General features: G+C 46.8%; 7 non-coding genes across 7 annotated transcripts; all 7 read left to right on the top strand.

Annotated features, from left to right (window-relative positions):
* The first annotated feature begins 2,384 nt into the window (after positions 1-2,384).
* Positions 2,385-2,569, top strand: LOC137010243 (U2 spliceosomal RNA). Its single transcript, XR_010893296.1, has one exon. It is a non-coding gene; the product is annotated as a U2 spliceosomal RNA (small nuclear RNA).
* A 2,095-nt stretch (positions 2,570-4,664) lies between these two features.
* Positions 4,665-4,828, top strand: LOC137010044 (U1 spliceosomal RNA). The gene has a single exon (XR_010893123.1). It is a non-coding gene; the product is annotated as a U1 spliceosomal RNA (small nuclear RNA).
* An 863-nt stretch (positions 4,829-5,691) lies between these two features.
* LOC137010104 (U2 spliceosomal RNA) lies at positions 5,692-5,882 on the top strand. Its single transcript, XR_010893181.1, has one exon. It is a non-coding gene; the product is annotated as a U2 spliceosomal RNA (small nuclear RNA).
* Positions 5,883-7,977: 2,095 nt separating this feature from the next.
* Positions 7,978-8,141, top strand: LOC137009909 (U1 spliceosomal RNA). The gene has a single exon (XR_010892997.1). It is a non-coding gene; the product is annotated as a U1 spliceosomal RNA (small nuclear RNA).
* An 862-nt stretch (positions 8,142-9,003) lies between these two features.
* LOC137010103 (U2 spliceosomal RNA) lies at positions 9,004-9,194 on the top strand. Its single transcript, XR_010893180.1, has one exon. It is a non-coding gene; the product is annotated as a U2 spliceosomal RNA (small nuclear RNA).
* Positions 9,195-11,289: 2,095 nt separating this feature from the next.
* LOC137010012 (U1 spliceosomal RNA) lies at positions 11,290-11,453 on the top strand. Its single transcript, XR_010893093.1, has one exon. It is a non-coding gene; the product is annotated as a U1 spliceosomal RNA (small nuclear RNA).
* Positions 11,454-17,809: 6,356 nt separating this feature from the next.
* Positions 17,810-17,991, top strand: LOC137010229 (U2 spliceosomal RNA). Its single transcript, XR_010893289.1, has one exon. It is a non-coding gene; the product is annotated as a U2 spliceosomal RNA (small nuclear RNA).
* The last annotated feature ends 1,707 nt before the right edge of the window (positions 17,992-19,698 follow it).

Below are 19,698 nucleotides of genomic sequence, written 5' to 3'. Positions count from 1 at the left end.
CGGACAGCTTTAGAGTAGGGATAGTTTCATTATTATACAAAAAAGGAGACAGGACTGACTTGAAGAACTGGCGACCAATCACGCTTTTAAATTTTGACTGTAAACTTTTTAGTAAGATTTTAGCCACACGCATGTCGACTGTTCTAGAGGACGTAATCCACCTGGATCAAGCATGCGCTGTGCCCGGTAGGAAGATCACAGACAGCCTGGTGCTGATTAGAGACGCCATCTGTTACGCGAGAGACAGAAATATTCGGCTAGTAGTCCTAAATTTAGATTTTGAAAAAGCTTTTGACCGCATCTCGCACCAGTTCCTTTTTAAGGTACTGGGAAAAATGGGGTTTCCAGGGAGGTTCATAGCCTGGGTGGGATTGCTTTACAACGATCTGTCTAGCAGGATTTCGGTTAATGGGCATTTATCCAAAGCTGTAAAACTCTACAGCGGCGTCCGTCAGGGGTGTCCTTTATCTCCCCTACTGTATGTGGCCTGCATTGAGCCACTGGCACAAATCTTGAGAAGGGATAAATGGATTAAAGGACTGGACATCCCAGGGACTGGTGGACTGACAGCGACCTGTGTTTTATATATGGACGACGTAACCCTTTTAGCGACTGACTTTTTATCAGTACGAAGAGCATTGGACTTGACTGACTGGTACGGTCGGGCCTCGGGCGCCAAGCTCAATAGGAGTAAGTCCGAGGCCCAGCTCTTCGGGCCGTGGGGAAACGTGGACACAGGTGGACTGGATTTGGATTTTAAAGACAATGACCTGACAGTTTTAGGTGTAAAGTTTGACAAAGAGGGTGGAGGACGGGGGAACTGGACTGACATCTTAGGGAAAGTTAGGCAAAGACTGGGGTTTTGGGGACTAAGACAAATGACGATTGAAGGAAAGATTTTAATTTTTAAAGCAGTGATTTTACCCCTAATTTTACTTGTCTGTTCTGTTTTTAGTCCCCCAAGAAGATTCCTGGCCAACCTGGAGAGGGCGGTATTTTATTTCCTGTGGGGGTCCAAGTGGGAACGACTGAAGAGGGAGGTCGTTAAAAAGAAAAAAGAGAATGGCGGGAAAGGCCTCCCAGACCCCCACCTGTTTTTAGGCAGCCGCTTCACCGCCATCCACATTAAATATGCAACGACCCCATCCAGAGAGAACAAGACCGCAGCCATGACCCGTTTCTGGATGGGGTCGTACCTAAGATATTTGAAAATTTTACCAGTTGATCTTAAATGTCCAGTGTCTTTTAACTTGCCCAAAGAGTATTGTTTTATCAAGAAATTTTTAAAGAAATACCTTTTAGAGAATCAAGATGTCACAGTTTTAACTAACCACAAGTCTCTAATCTCTCTTGTGCAGGATCGGGAATCGGTGAGTCCAATTCCAGGCCTCACACTAGGTGAGGCCAAAGACGTTTGGAGGAACGCAGCCCACCCAGCTCTCCAGAACAGGCTTAAGGACTTGTCGTGGATGGTGGCTCATGAGATCCTCCCGGTCAGGGCGGTCATGCACTCCAGAGGCATGGCCAAAAACTCCACCTGCCCACGGTCCGGATGTGGTTCCCCGGAGACCGTCTACCATCTGCTCTGGGAGTGCGGCGCTGCGCGGGACCTGTGGGCCAAGACCGGCCCCCTGTTTTTCCCGTGCCTGCCAGCGGGTAGAGCCCAGGTGGACTACAAGCTCGCTATCCTAGGGGTGGGTCAGGGCTTGAAGGAGCTGACACCACAGAAATTTGCCTCGCTCTGGCTCACCCTAAACATCATAAAGGATACCATCTGGGCCACCAGAAACCTGCTGGTGGGGAAACGCGTGACGGTCCCCCTCCACGCGTGCGAGCAGAAAATAACATCAACGCTGCAGGGTGGGCCGCACGTCGTTATTCGGATGGGGGGGCCAGGCCGCACAGAGAAGGTCCCGGCCGCCACCGACCCTGGCCGCCCGTAGATGCACCCTCACCAACACCGGCTACGGGAACAGCGGGCCAGCGGGCCGGAGGAGAGGGGATCTCCGCTGGGCACCGGAAGCGGGAGGTCCGGAGCCTGTTCTGGAGATCCGGAGTGAATGGACAAACTTGATAGGGACTCACCCGCGACCCTGTACAAGAGATGACGTTTTAGTTGGCATGTTTTATTGTGTTTTATCAAATGAAATTGGATTTTATTAGAGAAAAAAGAACGAGATGCTTGTTTTAAATTTTGTATTTTACTTTTCAGTCATCTGCCCTGCTTTTAACACCACACTGATTTACATACATGGACCTTGAAACACGACACACAACAATAACTGATTTTAACCAGAATTGTGTCACCTCCGTGTTAAATTCTTGTACAGAGTAAGTTTTAAAATTTGTGGCATGAAAAAGTGAAAGATTGAAAATGTGACAATAAAACTTTTCAAAAAAAAAAAAAAAAAAAAAATCTGTTCTTATCAGTTTAATATCTGATACGTCCCCTATCTGGGGACTACATATTAAATGGATTTTTGGCTCATGGAGCCGGAACCGGGGCTTGCTCCGTCCACTCCACGCATCGACCTGGTATTGCAGTGTCTCCAGGAACGGTGTGCTTCCCCTTTTGGGGGACTGCAAATCGTTGTGGTTAATAGCAGAGGGAATGTCGCTGGAGCTTCACAAGGAGTCTCTATGTACCTGCGGTGGGGTGGCTGGCAGGGTGGCACCGTCTCGCACCCTTATGAAACGGTCGCCGTTGTTCCAAAGCAGCGGTTCCCAAACCAGCACTGCACGTCTTGAATGTCACTCTTGTCTGATGCGCCCGTCTGAGGTCTTGGAGTCTTTACCAACGAGCTGATGAGTTGGATCGGGTGTGTTTGATCAGGGAGACATCTAATCAAACACGCCTGACTGATGGGAACCACTGGTCTAAAGGACCGCAGCTCGTGTACAGGTGCTGGTCATATAATTAGAATGTCATCAAAAAGTTGATTTATTTCACTAATTCCTTTCAAAAAGTGAAACTTGTATATATCATATTCATTCATTACACACAGACTGAGAGGTTTCACATGTTTATTTCTTTTCATTTTGATGAGTATAGCTGACAACTATGGAAAATCCCAAAGTCACTATCTCAGAAAATTAGAATATTGTGAAAAGGTTCAATATTGAAGACACCTGGTGCCACACACTCTTATCAGCTAATTAACTCAAAACACCTGCAAAGGCCTTTAAATGGTCTCTCAGTCTAGTTCTGTAGGCTACACAGTCATGGGGAAGACTGCTGACTTGACAGTTGTCCAAAAGACGACCACTGACACCTTGCACAAGGAGGCCAAGACACAAAAGGTCATTGCAAAAGAGGCTGGCTGTTCGCAGAGCTCTGTGTCCAAGCACATTAATAGAGAGGCGAAGGGAAGGAAAAGATGTGGTAGAAAAAAAGTGTACTAGCAATAGGGATAACCGCACCCTGGAGAGGACTGTGAAACAGAACCCATTCAAAAATGTGGGGGAGATTCACAAAGAGTGGACTGCAGCTGGAGTCAGTGCTTCAAGAACCCCTACGCACAGACGTATGCAAGACATGGTTTTCAGCTGTCTCGTTCCTTGTGTCAAGCCACTCTTGAACAACAGACAGCGTCAGAGGCGCCTCGACAAAAAGGACTGGACTGCTGCTGAGTGGTCCAAAGTTACGTTCTCTGATGAAAGTCAATTTGGCATTTCCTTTGGAAATCGGGGTCCCAGAGTCTGGAGGAAGAGAGGAGAGGCACACAATCCACGTCGCTTGAGGGCCAGCCTAAAGTTTCCACAGTCAGTGATGGTTTGGGGTGCCATGTCATCTGCTGGTGTTGGCCCACTGTGTTTTCTGAGGTCCAAGGTCAACGCAGCCGTATACCAGGAAGTTTTAGAGCACTTCATGCTTCCTGCTGCTGACCAACTTTATGGAGATGCAGATTTCATTTCCCAACAGGACTTGGCACCTGCACACAGTGCCAAAGCTACCAGTACCCGGTTTAAGGACCATGGTATCCCTGTTCTTAATTGGCCAGCAAACTCGCCTGACCTTAACCCCATAGAAAATCTACGGGGTATTGTGAAGAGGAAGATGCCATATGCCAGACCCAACAATTAAGAAGAGCTGAAGGCCACTATCAGAGCAACCTGGGCTCTCATAACACCTGAGCAGTGCCACAGACCGATCGACTCCATGCCACGCCGCATTGCTGCAGTAATTCAGGCAAAAGGAGCCCCAACTAAGTATTGAGTGCTGCACACGCTCATACTTTTCATGTTTATAGTTTTCAGTTGGCCAAGATTTCTAAAAATCCTTTCTTTGTATTGGTCTTAAGTAATATTCTAAATTTGCTGAGATACCGGATTTGGGATTTTCCTTAGTTGTCAGTTATAATCATCAAAATTAAAAGAAATAAACATTTGAAATATATCAGTCTGTGTGCAATGTACATAATATACAAGTTTGACTTTTTGAAAGGAATTAGTGAAAGAAATCAACTTTTTGATGACATTCTAATCATACGACCAGCACCTGTAGGTGCTTGGCAGTTTGCCGGCTTGAAGGCATGGTCACGGAAATCGCAGTCAAGTAATGGAAGGGACACGCCCTTCCTTTGCTTGGGGTGGGGGAGGGGGTCACCGTTGATGAGGACGGCAAAGAGGGATAGGGTAGCCTCTGACTGGAGGCCTGGGGACTCATACTTACCTGGCAGGGGAGACACCATGATCAGGAAGGTGGTTCACCCAGGGCGAGGCTCGGCCATTGCACTCCGGTTGTGCTGACCCCTGCGAATTCCCCAAATGTGGGAATCTCGACTGCATAATTTATGGTAGTGGGGGACTGCGTTCGCGCTCTCCCTGGACATACTGGTTGAAAGAAGATTAGGTGGTGCCGAGAGAACCTGTGGTTTCTAACAGTCGTAGCGTTGTCTGTGGCTCCGTGTGTGTTTGCACGCCCCTTTTATGGAATCGGGTGTTGCGTGCGCTCGCCTGGTTTCGCAAAGTTCTGAGTTTTCCTTCAGGGACGACAGGCTTTTGGGGGCACTCGACCACGGCCGTTTTCTAAATGACCCCGTGGTCGCTATTGTCACGACCGGCTCAAAGCCGTGACAAATGAAACGGAGGACATAGGCAGCTTGGTAGGTTGCAACGAAAAGAGATTTATCAGCATAAATAAGAAAATATATGAAACAAGAAATCAACAAAACCAAACACAATTTCTGTCAGACACATCAATAACCAAACATCAGACAGAACCACATTTAAATGAATAAGGAACTCAAAATAAACAAAGACCAAAATCAAAACCAAAGCACCCAGGAGCAAGCAACACACCACGCCAAACAAAGCCCAAGCTTTATAGAGGGAAGCACGGGTGTACATGGTTCACTTGATGAGTCTCCCAGCCACACCCACTGGCCGGCCGTAGCAGGAAGAACGAGGGACTCGTCACACTATCCAAATGTTAAAGTTGAGCTTTTTTTTTTTTCCCCCCTCCTGATCAAGAACGACCTAGGGAGTCCAGAGAATTGTACTGCGGTGCTTTTGTGGAGGTCGATGGAAAAACCTAGGACCAGTTCGCGAAAGCAGGTTGTTTCAAATCATCTCCACTATTTAACAAACGATCTGATCGACAGCAGTGGTCCTAGAGGCAAAGTACGAAACCCACCGCGGCCCAGATGGGCGTCGCCTTTGCCGGCTCTGCCCCCACTGCTTGGCAACGGCATCGCTTCTCGGCCTTTTGGCTAAGATCAAGTGTAGTATCTGTTCTTATCAGTTTAATATCTGATACGTCCCCTATCTGGGGACTACATATTAAATGGATTTTTGGCTCATGGAGCCGGAACCGGGGCTTGCTCCGTCCACTCCACGCATCGACCTGGTATTGCAGTGTCTCCAGGAACGGTGTGCTTCCCCTTTTGGGGGACTGCAAATCGTTGTGGTTAATAGCAGAGGGAATGTCGCTGGAGCTTCACAAGGAGTCTCTATGTACCTGCGGTGGGGTGGCTGGCAGGGTGGCACCGTCTCGCACCCTTATGAAACGGTCGCCGTTGTTCCAAAGCAGCGGTTCCCAAACCAGCACTGCACGTCTTGAATGTCACTCTTGTCTGATGCGCCCGTCTGAGGTCTTGGAGTCTTTACCAACGAGCTGATGAGTTGGATCGGGTGTGTTTGATCAGGGAGACATCTAATCAAACACGCCTGACTGATGGGAACCACTGGTCTAAAGGACCGCAGCTCGTGTACAGGTGCTGGTCATATAATTAGAATGTCATCAAAAAGTTGATTTATTTCACTAATTCCTTTCAAAAAGTGAAACTTGTATATATCATATTCATTCATTACACACAGACTGAGAGGTTTCACATGTTTATTTCTTTTCATTTTGATGAGTATAGCTGACAACTATGGAAAATCCCAAAGTCACTATCTCAGAAAATTAGAATATTGTGAAAAGGTTCAATATTGAAGACACCTGGTGCCACACACTCTTATCAGCTAATTAACTCAAAACACCTGCAAAGGCCTTTAAATGGTCTCTCAGTCTAGTTCTGTAGGCTACACAGTCATGGGGAAGACTGCTGACTTGACAGTTGTCCAAAAGACGACCACTGACACCTTGCACAAGGAGGCCAAGACACAAAAGGTCATTGCAAAAGAGGCTGGCTGTTCGCAGAGCTCTGTGTCCAAGCACATTAATAGAGAGGCGAAGGGAAGGAAAAGATGTGGTAGAAAAAAAGTGTACTAGCAATAGGGATAACCGCACCCTGGAGAGGACTGTGAAACAGAACCCATTCAAAAATGTGGGGGAGATTCACAAAGAGTGGACTGCAGCTGGAGTCAGTGCTTCAAGAACCCCTACGCACAGACGTATGCAAGACATGGTTTTCAGCTGTCTCGTTCCTTGTGTCAAGCCACTCTTGAACAACAGACAGCGTCAGAGGCGCCTCGACAAAAAGGACTGGACTGCTGCTGAGTGGTCCAAAGTTACGTTCTCTGATGAAAGTCAATTTGGCATTTCCTTTGGAAATCGGGGTCCCAGAGTCTGGAGGAAGAGAGGAGAGGCACACAATCCACGTCGCTTGAGGGCCAGCCTAAAGTTTCCACAGTCAGTGATGGTTTGGGGTGCCATGTCATCTGCTGGTGTTGGCCCACTGTGTTTTCTGAGGTCCAAGGTCAACGCAGCCGTATACCAGGAAGTTTTAGAGCACTTCATGCTTCCTGCTGCTGACCAACTTTATGGAGATGCAGATTTCATTTCCCAACAGGACTTGGCACCTGCACACAGTGCCAAAGCTACCAGTACCCGGTTTAAGGACCATGGTATCCCTGTTCTTAATTGGCCAGCAAACTCGCCTGACCTTAACCCCATAGAAAATCTACGGGGTATTGTGAAGAGGAAGATGCCATATGCCAGACCCAACAATTAAGAAGAGCTGAAGGCCACTATCAGAGCAACCTGGGCTCTCATAACACCTGAGCAGTGCCACAGACCGATCGACTCCATGCCACGCCGCATTGCTGCAGTAATTCAGGCAAAAGGAGCCCCAACTAAGTATTGAGTGCTGCACACGCTCATACTTTTCATGTTTATAGTTTTCAGTTGGCCAAGATTTCTAAAAATCCTTTCTTTGTATTGGTCTTAAGTAATATTCTAAATTTGCTGAGATACCGGATTTGGGATTTTCCTTAGTTGTCAGTTATAATCATCAAAATTAAAAGAAATAAACATTTGAAATATATCAGTCTGTGTGCAATGTACATAATATACAAGTTTGACTTTTTGAAAGGAATTAGTGAAAGAAATCAACTTTTTGATGACATTCTAATCATACGACCAGCACCTGTAGGTGCTTGGCAGTTTGCCGGCTTGAAGGCATGGTCACGGAAATCGCAGTCAAGTAATGGAAGGGACACGCCCTTCCTTTGCTTGGGGTGGGGGAGGGGGTCACCGTTGATGAGGACGGCAAAGAGGGATAGGGTAGCCTCTGACTGGAGGCCTGGGGACTCATACTTACCTGGCAGGGGAGACACCATGATCAGGAAGGTGGTTCACCCAGGGCGAGGCTCGGCCATTGCACTCCGGTTGTGCTGACCCCTGCGAATTCCCCAAATGTGGGAATCTCGACTGCATAATTTATGGTAGTGGGGGACTGCGTTCGCGCTCTCCCCTGGACATACTGGTTGAAAGAAGATTAGGTGGTGCCGAGAGAACCTGTGGTTTCTAACAGTCGTAGCGTTGTCTGTGGCTCCGTGTGTGTTTGCACGCCCCTTTTATGGAATCGGGTGTTGCGTGCGCTCGCCTGGTTTCGCAAAGTTCTGAGTTTTCCTTCAGGGACGACAGGCTTTTGGGGGCACTCGACCACGGCCGTTTTCTAAATGACCCCGTGGTCGCTATTGTCACGACCGGCTCAAAGCCGTGACAAATGAAACGGAGGACATAGGCAGCTTGGTAGGTTGCAACGAAAAGAGATTTATCAGCATAAATAAGAAAATATATGAAACAAGAAATCAACAAAACCAAACACAATTTCTGTCAGACACATCAATAACCAAACATCAGACAGAACCACATTTAAATGAATAAGGAACTCAAAATAAACAAAGACCAAAATCAAAACCAAAGCACCCAGGAGCAAGCAACACACCACGCCAAACAAAGCCCAAGCTTTATAGAGGGAAGCACGGGTGTACATGGTTCACTTGATGAGTCTCCCAGCCACACCCACTGGCCGGCCGTAGCAGGAAGAACGAGGGACTCGTCACACTATCCAAATGTTAAAGTTGAGCTTTTTTTTTTCCCCCCTCCTGATCAAGAACGACCTAGGGAGTCCAGAGAATTGTACTGCGGTGCTTTTGTGGAGGTCGATGGAAAAACCTAGGACCAGTTCGCGAAAGCAGGTTGTTTCAAATCATCTCCACTATTTAACAAACGATCTGATCGACAGCAGTGGTCCTAGAGGCAAAGTACGAAACCCACCGCGGCCCAGATGGGCGTCGCCTTTGCCGGCTCTGCCCCCACTGCTTGGCAACGGCATCGCTTCTCGGCCTTTTGGCTAAGATCAAGTGTAGTATCTGTTCTTATCAGTTTAATATCTGATACGTCCCCTATCTGGGGACTACATATTAAATGGATTTTTGGCTCATGGAGCCGGAACCGGGGCTTGCTCCGTCCACTCCACGCATCGACCTGGTATTGCAGTGTCTCCAGGAACGGTGTGCTTCCCCTTTTGGGGGACTGCAAATCGTTGTGGTTAATAGCAGAGGGAATGTCGCTGGAGCTTCACAAGGAGTCTCTATGTACCTGCGGTGGGGTGGCTGGCAGGGTGGCACCGTCTCGCACCCTTATGAAACGGTCGCCGTTGTTCCAAAGCAGCGGTTCCCAAACCAGCACTGCACGTCTTGAATGTCACTCTTGTCTGATGCGCCCGTCTGAGGTCTTGGAGTCTTTACCAACGAGCTGATGAGTTGGATCGGGTGTGTTTGATCAGGGAGACATCTAATCAAACACGCCTGACTGATGGGAACCACTGGTCTAAAGGACCGCAGCTCGTGTACAGGTGCTGGTCATATAATTAGAATGTCATCAAAAAGTTGATTTATTTCACTAATTCCTTTCAAAAAGTGAAACTTGTATATATCATATTCATTCATTACACACAGACTGAGAGGTTTCACATGTTTATTTCTTTTCATTTTGATGAGTATAGCTGACAACTATGGAAAATCCCAAAGTCACTATCTCAGAAAATTAGAATATTGTGAAAAGGTTCAATATTGAAGACACCTGGTGCCACACACTCTTATCAGCTAATTAACTCAAAACACCTGCAAAGGCCTTTAAATGGTCTCTCAGTCTAGTTCTGTAGGCTACACAGTCATGGGGAAGACTGCTGACTTGACAGTTGTCCAAAAGACGACCACTGACACCTTGCACAAGGAGGCCAAGACACAAAAGGTCATTGCAAAAGAGGCTGGCTGTTCGCAGAGCTCTGTGTCCAAGCACATTAATAGAGAGGCGAAGGGAAGGAAAAGATGTGGTAGAAAAAAAGTGTACTAGCAATAGGGATAACCGCACCCTGGAGAGGACTGTGAAACAGAACCCATTCAAAAATGTGGGGGAGATTCACAAAGAGTGGACTGCAGCTGGAGTCAGTGCTTCAAGAACCCCTACGCACAGACGTATGCAAGACATGGTTTTCAGCTGTCTCGTTCCTTGTGTCAAGCCACTCTTGAACAACAGACAGCGTCAGAGGCGCCTCGACAAAAAGGACTGGACTGCTGCTGAGTGGTCCAAAGTTACGTTCTCTGATGAAAGTCAATTTGGCATTTCCTTTGGAAATCGGGGTCCCAGAGTCTGGAGGAAGAGAGGAGAGGCACACAATCCACGTCGCTTGAGGGCCAGCCTAAAGTTTCCACAGTCAGTGATGGTTTGGGGTGCCATGTCATCTGCTGGTGTTGGCCCACTGTGTTTTCTGAGGTCCAAGGTCAACGCAGCCGTATACCAGGAAGTTTTAGAGCACTTCATGCTTCCTGCTGCTGACCAACTTTATGGAGATGCAGATTTCATTTCCCAACAGGACTTGGCACCTGCACACAGTGCCAAAGCTACCAGTACCCGGTTTAAGGACCATGGTATCCCTGTTCTTAATTGGCCAGCAAACTCGCCTGACCTTAACCCCATAGAAAATCTACGGGGTATTGTGAAGAGGAAGATGCCATATGCCAGACCCAACAATTAAGAAGAGCTGAAGGCCACTATCAGAGCAACCTGGGCTCTCATAACACCTGAGCAGTGCCACAGACCGATCGACTCCATGCCACGCCGCATTGCTGCAGTAATTCAGGCAAAAGGAGCCCCAACTAAGTATTGAGTGCTGCACACGCTCATACTTTTCATGTTTATAGTTTTCAGTTGGCCAAGATTTCTAAAAATCCTTTCTTTGTATTGGTCTTAAGTAATATTCTAAATTTGCTGAGATACCGGATTTGGGATTTTCCTTAGTTGTCAGTTATAATCATCAAAATTAAAAGAAATAAACATTTGAAATATATCAGTCTGTGTGCAATGTACATAATATACAAGTTTGACTTTTTGAAAGGAATTAGTGAAAGAAATCAACTTTTTGATGACATTCTAATCATACGACCAGCACCTGTAGGTGCTTGGCAGTTTGCCGGCTTGAAGGCATGGTCACGGAAATCGCAGTCAAGTAATGGAAGGGACACGCCCTTCCTTTGCTTGGGGTGGGGGAGGGGGTCACCGTTGATGAGGACGGCAAAGAGGGATAGGGTAGCCTCTGACTGGAGGCCTGGGGACTCATACTTACCTGGCAGGGGAGACACCATGATCAGGAAGGTGGTTCACCCAGGGCGAGGCTCGGCCATTGCACTCTGGTTGTGCTGACCCCTGCGAATTCCCCAAATGTGGGAATCTCGACTGCATAATTTATGGTAGTGGGGGACTGCGTTCGCGCTCTCCCCTGGACATACTGGTTGAAAGAAGATTAGGTGGTGCCGAGAGAACCTGTGGTTTCTAACAGTCGTAGCGTTGTCTGTGGCTCCGTGTGTGTTTGCACGCCCCTTTTATGGAATCGGGTGTTGCGTGCGCTCGCCTGGTTTCGCAAAGTTCTGAGTTTTCCTTCAGGGACGACAGGCTTTTGGGGGCACTCGACCACGGCCGTTTTCTAAATGACCCCGTGGTCGCTATTGTCACGACCGGCTCAAAGCCGTGACAAATGAAACGGAGGACATAGGCAGCTTGGTAGGTTGCAACGAAAAGAGATTTATCAGCATAAATAAGAAAATATATGAAACAAGAAATCAACAAAACCAAACACAATTTCTGTCAGACACATCAATAACCAAACATCAGACAGAACCACATTTAAATGAATAAGGAACTCAAAATAAACAAAGACCAAAATCAAAACCAAAGCACCCAGGAGCAAGCAACACACCACGCCAAACAAAGCCCAAGCTTTATAGAGGGAAGCACGGGTGTACATGGTTCACTTGATGAGTCTCCCAGCCACACCCACTGGCCGGCCGTAGCAGGAAGAACGAGGGACTCGTCACACTATCCAAATGTTAAAGTTGAGCTTTTTTTTTTTTCCCCCCCTCCTGATCAAGAACGACCTAGGGAGTCCAGAGAATTGTACTGCGGTGCTTTTGTGGAGGTCGATGGAAAAACCTAGGACCAGTTCGCGAAAGCAGGTTGTTTCAAATCATCTCCACTATTTAACAAACGATCTGATCGACAGCAGTGGTCCTAGAGGCAAAGTACGAAACCCACCGCGGCCCAGATGGGCGTCGCCTTTGCCGGCTCTGCCCCCACTGCTTGGCAACGGCATCGCTTCTCGGCCTTTTGGCTAAGATCAAGTGTCTGGTTGGACGGTTGAGACTGCGATCGCCTCTTGGAGGTTACTTGGCTCGAGATCTTTTATATCCCGAGTCGCACAACTTTTGAGAGGTATATTGAAATCTGCTGCTTCAAGCTCCAACAAGTTTTAAGGTAAGGTCTTTTAGTTATTTATTTGGTTATTTATTGTTGTATTTATTGTTGTTTTAAGGTTTTTAGGCTGTTGGTGTCTCCATCATGTCGGCTGCCCGTGCCGGCGTGCGGAGGCACCACAGCGTTCGCTTTTTATTTAGGGAGGTTGAGGGGAAGCTCCTGGGAATGTCCCGCATGGACTTTTCCAGGAAGCTGATCCAAAAGACCTTAGCTTTTAAATGTGATGATTTAAATTGTTTGATGACTCTGCCTCAGAACAAAGGATTTGATGTAAGTTTTAAAACTGCTGCCCTTCTTAATGACTTTTGGCAAAGGTTTGATTCAGTTAAAGCCCAGTTCTCCATGTTCACTGTGGAGAAACTATCGGATAACACACTTAAAACTGTGATTGTCAGGATGTTTAATGAAACAGTGACTGGAGATGATATTTGTGTCTGGTTGGGTAGATTTTGCACTGTTCGAGGCCAGCCTGTCAAAGTGTTAGATGAAGATGGCATCTGGACATGCTCCTGGCGAATTCCCATTAAACAATGGGAAGACGCTGGGGGCTACCAGGGCCTGAAACATCTGCCTTCCATGATTGTGCTTGGAGAGAACAGAGGCTACATACATTATCAAGGAATGCCTAAACTGTGCAGGAAGTGTGGCAGAGTTGGGCATCTCGCTGAAGCATGCCAAGAGTTAGTATGTGGGAAGTGTAGAGAAATTGGTCACAGTTTTGATGATTGTACCAATGGCAGACGGTGCAATCTTTGTGGAGAAACAAACCATCTCTACAGAGACTGCCCTAAGAGTTTTGCCAACAAGTTGAAAGGAAACAAGATGGCCGCCCCACAAAAAGAGGAAATGGAGGAACAAAGAGACAAGGAGGCGGGGCCTGAGGTTTTGGCGGGAAATTTGAATTTCCAGCCAACCTCAGGGACTGGACAGGAAGGAGGAAGTGGGGCGGCCAAAGAGGCAAAGTCAGACATGGTGGGAGAGGAAGTCCCCTCCTCCCCTGACAGAAAAGTCCAAGAAACAGAGAGTGAGGAGGAGACCGATTCCTCCCTCCAAACTGTTTCAAGTGGGAGTGAGACTGATTGTACACTCCCAAATGCTCAGGTGCAGAAAAGGCCTGCGGGATCTCCATTATTTGAAAAGGAGAAAAAGCTGAGGGTAACGCATCATCCAGATAGTTCCCCTCGGAAGATCTGGATCGTATGTGGCCCTCAGAATCCCCCAATGAAGTGTCCTTTTTGCACATAAAGCTAAGAACATCGACACCGAAAGAGTCACAAGAGTTTCCCTCTGTGGCTCTTGAGGAATCAGGCACTTGCCCTCCTGATCCCGGGCCCCCTGGGTTAAGATAGGAGCTAGTGACACAGTTCAACACATGATTTTAATCCGTTTTTAATGTCTGCCTCTGTAATTCTGTTTCCCTTTTAATCTCAAGACAAAAGATAAGTTCATACCTTTTAATTCTGCTCATGGCACTCACTTTCTCCACTATCAATGTGAGAAGTGTGAAGTCCATCTTACGAGCACAGAGCATTTTATCCTTTTTAAAGTCTTTTAAGTCAGATGTCGTTTTATTACAAGAATGTGCTTTACCTTTTTTAACAAGTTACAGGAGGTGGGAGGAGTTGTGGACTCAAGGCCCTTCCATTTGGAGTGGGTCAAATTCTAACAAGAACGATGGTGTTGCAATTTTAATTAATAACCCCCATATCTTGGTGAAGGGTAGCACAGTGGTGAGAGACGGGCGGGCAACTCTTGCAAAACTGACTTTTTTAGGTAGAGATTTTAATGTTCTTAATGTATATGGTTTTACAGAAAAAAACGAGAGGTATGAACTTTTAGAAGACTTGCAGCCCCACATGCTAGGCAGAGTCCCCTTAGTTGTGGCAGGGGATTTTAATTGTGTTTTAACTCAGAAAGACAGGAAAAGGGCAACAGAGGATTTTAGGGTGGACAAGACATCGGTTTTATTACAAGGTTTAGTCAAAGATTTTAAATTAGTTGACTGTTTTAGAACAATGCATCAAAGAGAGGCGGGCTACACCTGGTTTAATGGTGATGGTACCAGAGCCTCTCGAATAGACTATGTTTTTACACGTGACTTCCCGCCAACCGATGCTAGATTAACCCCCCTTTTTTTCAGATCACTCCATGCTGTCCTGCACTCTATCACTTCCTGTTGGTGTGACGGTAGGTGGAGGTTTGTGGAAGCTAAACTGCTCCCTGTTAGAGGATGAGGAGGTAGTTAGAAAATACAGGGAGCAGTTTAGCCAATGGCAAACTCTCCAAGACTTCTATGAGACACGAGCACAATGGTGGGAGATGGTTAAAGGACGGACAAAAGAGTTTTTTAGTAAGATAGGGAAGGAAAAAAAGAAAAAGGAAGAAAACCGCATGATGGGGCTGCAGAAGCGATTACAGAGGTATTTTAATCTTTTTAATAATGGTTTTGATTTTAGTGAAGAAATAAAAGAAGTAAAAAGAGAAATGTCAACCTGTTCTACAATAAAAAACAAAGGAATTATTTTAAGAAGTAAAGAAAGAGATATTGAGGAAGGTGAAAAATGTACCAGGTACTTTTTTAAAAAGGTCATAACGCGGGGAGGGGCAATCACAACTTTAAAAACAGGAGGGAGGGAGTCAAACACGACAAAGGAAATTTTAAATGAAATAGAAACATTTTATGAGGACTTATACAGTATTAAGGGAACAAACAGTGAGATTTTAAAAGAAGTGTTGTCTTTTATAGAGAAAAAGTTGGAGGGACAACACACGCTTTTATCCCAAGATTTTACTATTTTAGAAATGCAAGAAGCTCTTAGAGGTTTTAAGCGGGGAAAATCCCCAGGACTAGACGGACTACCCCTAGAGTTTTATGTGACGTTTTGGGATATTTTAGCACACGACTTACTCACAGTTTTTAAAGAGTTTGACACACTCGACAGACTCCCTGACAGCTTTAGAATAGGGATAGTGACGCTTCTGGGAAAAAAAGGAGACAAGACTGACTTAAAGAATTGGCGACCTATTTCTCTTTTAAATGTTGACTGCAAACTTTTTAGTAAAATTTTAGCCAAACGAATGTCGACTGTTTTAGAAGACGTGATCCACCCGGATCAAGCCTGTGCCGTACCAGGGAGGAAGATAACAGACAGCCTAGTGTTGATTAGAGACTCCATCTGTTATGCGAGAGACAGAAATATTCGGCTAGTGGTGCTAAATTTAGACTTTGAAAAAGCATTTGACCGAGTCTCGCACCAGTACCTTTTTCAGGTACTGCAAAAAATGGGGTTTCCAGAGAGATTTATAGCCTGGGTGGGACTGCTGTACAAGGGAACAGTCAGCAAAATCCTTGTAAACGGGCATCTTTCCAAATCTGTGAATATCCACAGTGGTGTCCGTCAAGGATGTCCTTTATCTCCTCTTTTGTATGTGGCTTGTATTGAGCCACTGGCACAGATCTTGAGAAGGGATAAATGGATCAAAGGACTGGACGTGCCTGGGACGGGTGGACTGACGGCGACCTGTGTTTTATACATGGACGACGTAACTCTTTTAGCCACGGACGTTTTATCCATACGAAGAGCTTTGGACTTGACTGACTGGTACGGTCGGGCCTCGGGCGCTAAGCTTAACAGGAACAAGTCCGAGGCCCAGCTCTTCGGGCCGTGGGGAGACATAGACACAGGTGAACTCGACTTGACTTTTAAAGACAACGATTTTAAAGTTTTAGGAGTAAAATTTGACAGCGAGGGTGGAGGACGGGGAAACTGGACTGACATGTTAGGGAAAGTTAGGCAAAGACTGGGGTTTTGGGGACTAAGACAGTTGACGTTTGAGGGCAAGGTTTTAATTTTTAAATCTGTGATTTTACCTCTAATTTTACTTGTCTGTTCTGTTTTTAGTCCCCCTCGGCGATTCCTTGCGGAGCTGGAGAGGGCGGTGTTTTATTTCCTGTGGGGGTCTAAGTGGGAGCGCCTGAAGAGGGAGATCGTGAAGAAAAGGCCGGAGAATGGTGGAAAAGGCCTCCCAGACCCCCACCTGTTTTTAGGCAGCCGCTTCACCGCCCTGCACATTAGTTATGCCATGACCCCATCCAAAGAAAACAAGACGGCTGCAATGGCGCGATTTTGGATGGGGTCTTACCTAAGAACATTGAAAATTTTACCAGTGGACTTGAAAACCCCAGTGTCTTTTAACTTGCCTAAAGAGTACAGTTTTATAAAAAAGTTTTTAAAGAAATACTTTTTAGAAAGTGAAGATGTCACCATTTTAACTAATCACAAGCATCTTGTCTCTCTTGTGCAGGACCGGGAACCGGTGAGTCCAGTTCCAGGCCTCACATTACGTGAGGCCAAACAAGTTTGGAGGAACGCTGCTCACCCCGCTCTCCAGAACAGGCACAAGGACTTATCGTGGATGGTGGCTCATGAGATCCTCCCGGTCAGGGCAGTTATGCACTCCAGAAGCATGGCCAAAAACCCCACCTGCCCTCGGTCCGGCTGCAATTCCCCGGAGACCGTCCACCACCTGCTCTGGGAGTGCGGCGCTGCGCGGGACCTGTGGGCCAAAACCGGCCCCCTGTATTTCCCGTGCCTACCAGCGGGTGGGGCCCAGTTCGGGTACCAGCTCGCCATCCTTGGGGTGGGCCGGGGCTTGAAGGACTTGACGGCACAGAAATTCACCTCGCTCTGGCTCACCCTCAATGTCATCAAGGATGCCATCTGGGCCACCAGAAACCTGCTGGTAGGGAAGGGCGTTACGGTGACCCTCCATGCATGCGAGCTAAAGGTAACATCAATGCTGCAGGGGTACCGGACGACGATATTCGGACGGGGGGGCCGGGGTCGCACGGAGAGGGTCCCGGCCGCCAACAGCCCTGGCCGCCCGTAGATGCACCCTCACCAATCTGGCTACGGGAACAGCGGGCCAGCGGGCCGGAGGAGAGGGGATCTCCGCTGAGCCCATGAAGTGGCATCTCACGTGCCTGTTCTGGAGAGTGGGGTGAAGACTAATTTGCTAAGGACTCACCCCCGGTTTTGCACAACAGAGGACTTTTAAAGGCTATTAATTGTTGTTTTTATTGTGTTTTATCAAATGAAATTGGATTTTATTAGAGAAAAAAGAACGAGATGCTTGTTTTAAATTTTGTATTTTACTTTTAAGATGCCCACACATTTTAACACACACACAAAATGGACTTGAAACAAACAAGACAAAACACAATGGCTGACGTTACTTATTATTGCTTGTTTTAAAAAAAAAAAAAAAAATGTGTGCTCGAAAATGAAAATGTGTGTGAAAAAGTGAAAGATTGAAAATGGTGACAATAAAACTTTTCAAAAAAAAAAAAAAAAAAATCTGTTCTTATCAGTTTAATATCTGATACGTCCCCTATCTGGGGACTACATATTAAATGGATTTTTGGCTCATGGAGCCGGAACCGGGGCTTGCTCCGTCCACTCCACGCATCGACCTGGTATTGCAGTGTCTCCAGGAACGGTGTGCTTCCCCTTTTGGGGGACTGCAAATCGTTGTGGTTAATAGCAGAGGGAATGTCGCTGGAGCTTCACAAGGAGTCTCTATGTACCTGCGGTGGGGTGGCTGGCAGGGTGGCACCGTCTCGCACCCTTATGAAACGGTCGCCGTTGTTCCAAAGCAGCGGTTCCCAAACCAGCACTGCACGTCTTGAATGTCACTCTTGTCTGATGCGCCCGTCTGAGGTCTTGGAGTCTTTACCAACGAGCTGATGAGTTGGATCGGGTGTGTTTGATCAGGGAGACATCTAATCAAACACGCCTGACTGATGGGAACCACTGGTCTAAAGGACCGCAGCTCGTGTACAGGTGCTGGTCATATAATTAGAATGTCATCAAAAAGTTGATTTATTTCACTAATTCCTTTCAAAAAGTGAAACTTGTATATATCATATTCATTCATTACACACAGACTGAGAGGTTTCACATGTTTATTTCTTTTCATTTTGATGAGTATAGCTGACAACTATGGAAAATCCCAAAGTCACTATCTCAGAAAATTAGAATATTGTGAAAAGGTTCAATATTGAAGACACCTGGTGCCACACACTCTTATCAGCTAATTAACTCAAAACACCTGCAAAGGCCTTTAAATGGTCTCTCAGTCTAGTTCTGTAGGCTACACAGTCATGGGGAAGACTGCTGACTTGACAGTTGTCCAAAAGACGACCACTGACACCTTGCACAAGGAGGCCAAGACACAAAAGGTCATTGCAAAAGAGGCTGGCTGTTCGCAGAGCTCTGTGTCCAAGCACATTAATAGAGAGGCGAAGGGAAGGAAAAGATGTGGTAGAAAAAAAAGTGTACTAGCAATAGGGATAACCGCACCCTGGAGAGGACTGTGAAACAGAACCCATTCAAAAATGTGGGGGAGATTCACAAAGAGTGGACTGCAGCTGGAGTCAGTGCTTCAAGAACCCCTACGCACAGACGTATGCAAGACATGGTTTTCAGCTGTCTCGTTCCTTGTGTCAAGCCACTCTTGAACAACAGACAGCGTCAGAGGCGCCTCGACAAAAAGGACTGGACTGCTGCTGAGTGGTCCAAAGTTACGTTCTCTGATGAAAGTCAATTTGGCATTTCCTTTGGAAATCGGGGTCCCAGAGTCTGGAGGAAGAGAGGAGAGGCACACAATCCACGTCGCTTGAGGGCCAGCCTAAAGTTTCCACAGTCAGTGATGGTTTGGGGTGCCATGTCATCTGCTGGTGTTGGCCCACTGTGTTTTCTGAGGTCCAAGGTCAACGCAGCCGTATACCAGGAAGTTTTAGAGCACTTCATGCTTCCTGCTGCTGACCAACTTTATGGAGATGCAGATTTCATTTCCCAACAGGACTTGGCACCTGCACACAGTGCCAAAGCTACCAGTACCCGGTTTAAGGACCATGGTATCCCTGTTCTTAATTGGCCAGCAAACTCGCCTGACCTTAACCCCATAGAAAATCTACGGGGTATTGTGAAGAGGAAGATGCCATATGCCAGACCCAACAATTAAGAAGAGCTGAAGGCCACTATCAGAGCAACCTGGGCTCTCATAACACCTGAGCAGTGCCACAGACCGATCGACTCCATGCCACGCCGCATTGCTGCAGTAATTCAGGCAAAAGGAGCCCCAACTAAGTATTGAGTGCTGCACACGCTCATACTTTTCATGTTTATAGTTTTCAGTTGGCCAAGATTTCTAAA

This window comes from Chanodichthys erythropterus, chromosome 20 (genome assembly GCF_024489055.1).
Source record: "Chanodichthys erythropterus isolate Z2021 chromosome 20, ASM2448905v1, whole genome shotgun sequence".
Classification (NCBI taxonomy): domain Eukaryota; kingdom Metazoa; phylum Chordata; class Actinopteri; order Cypriniformes; family Xenocyprididae; genus Chanodichthys; species Chanodichthys erythropterus.
Note: the sequence above shows the minus strand (reverse complement) of the source record. Positions and strands in the feature narration are given on the sequence as shown.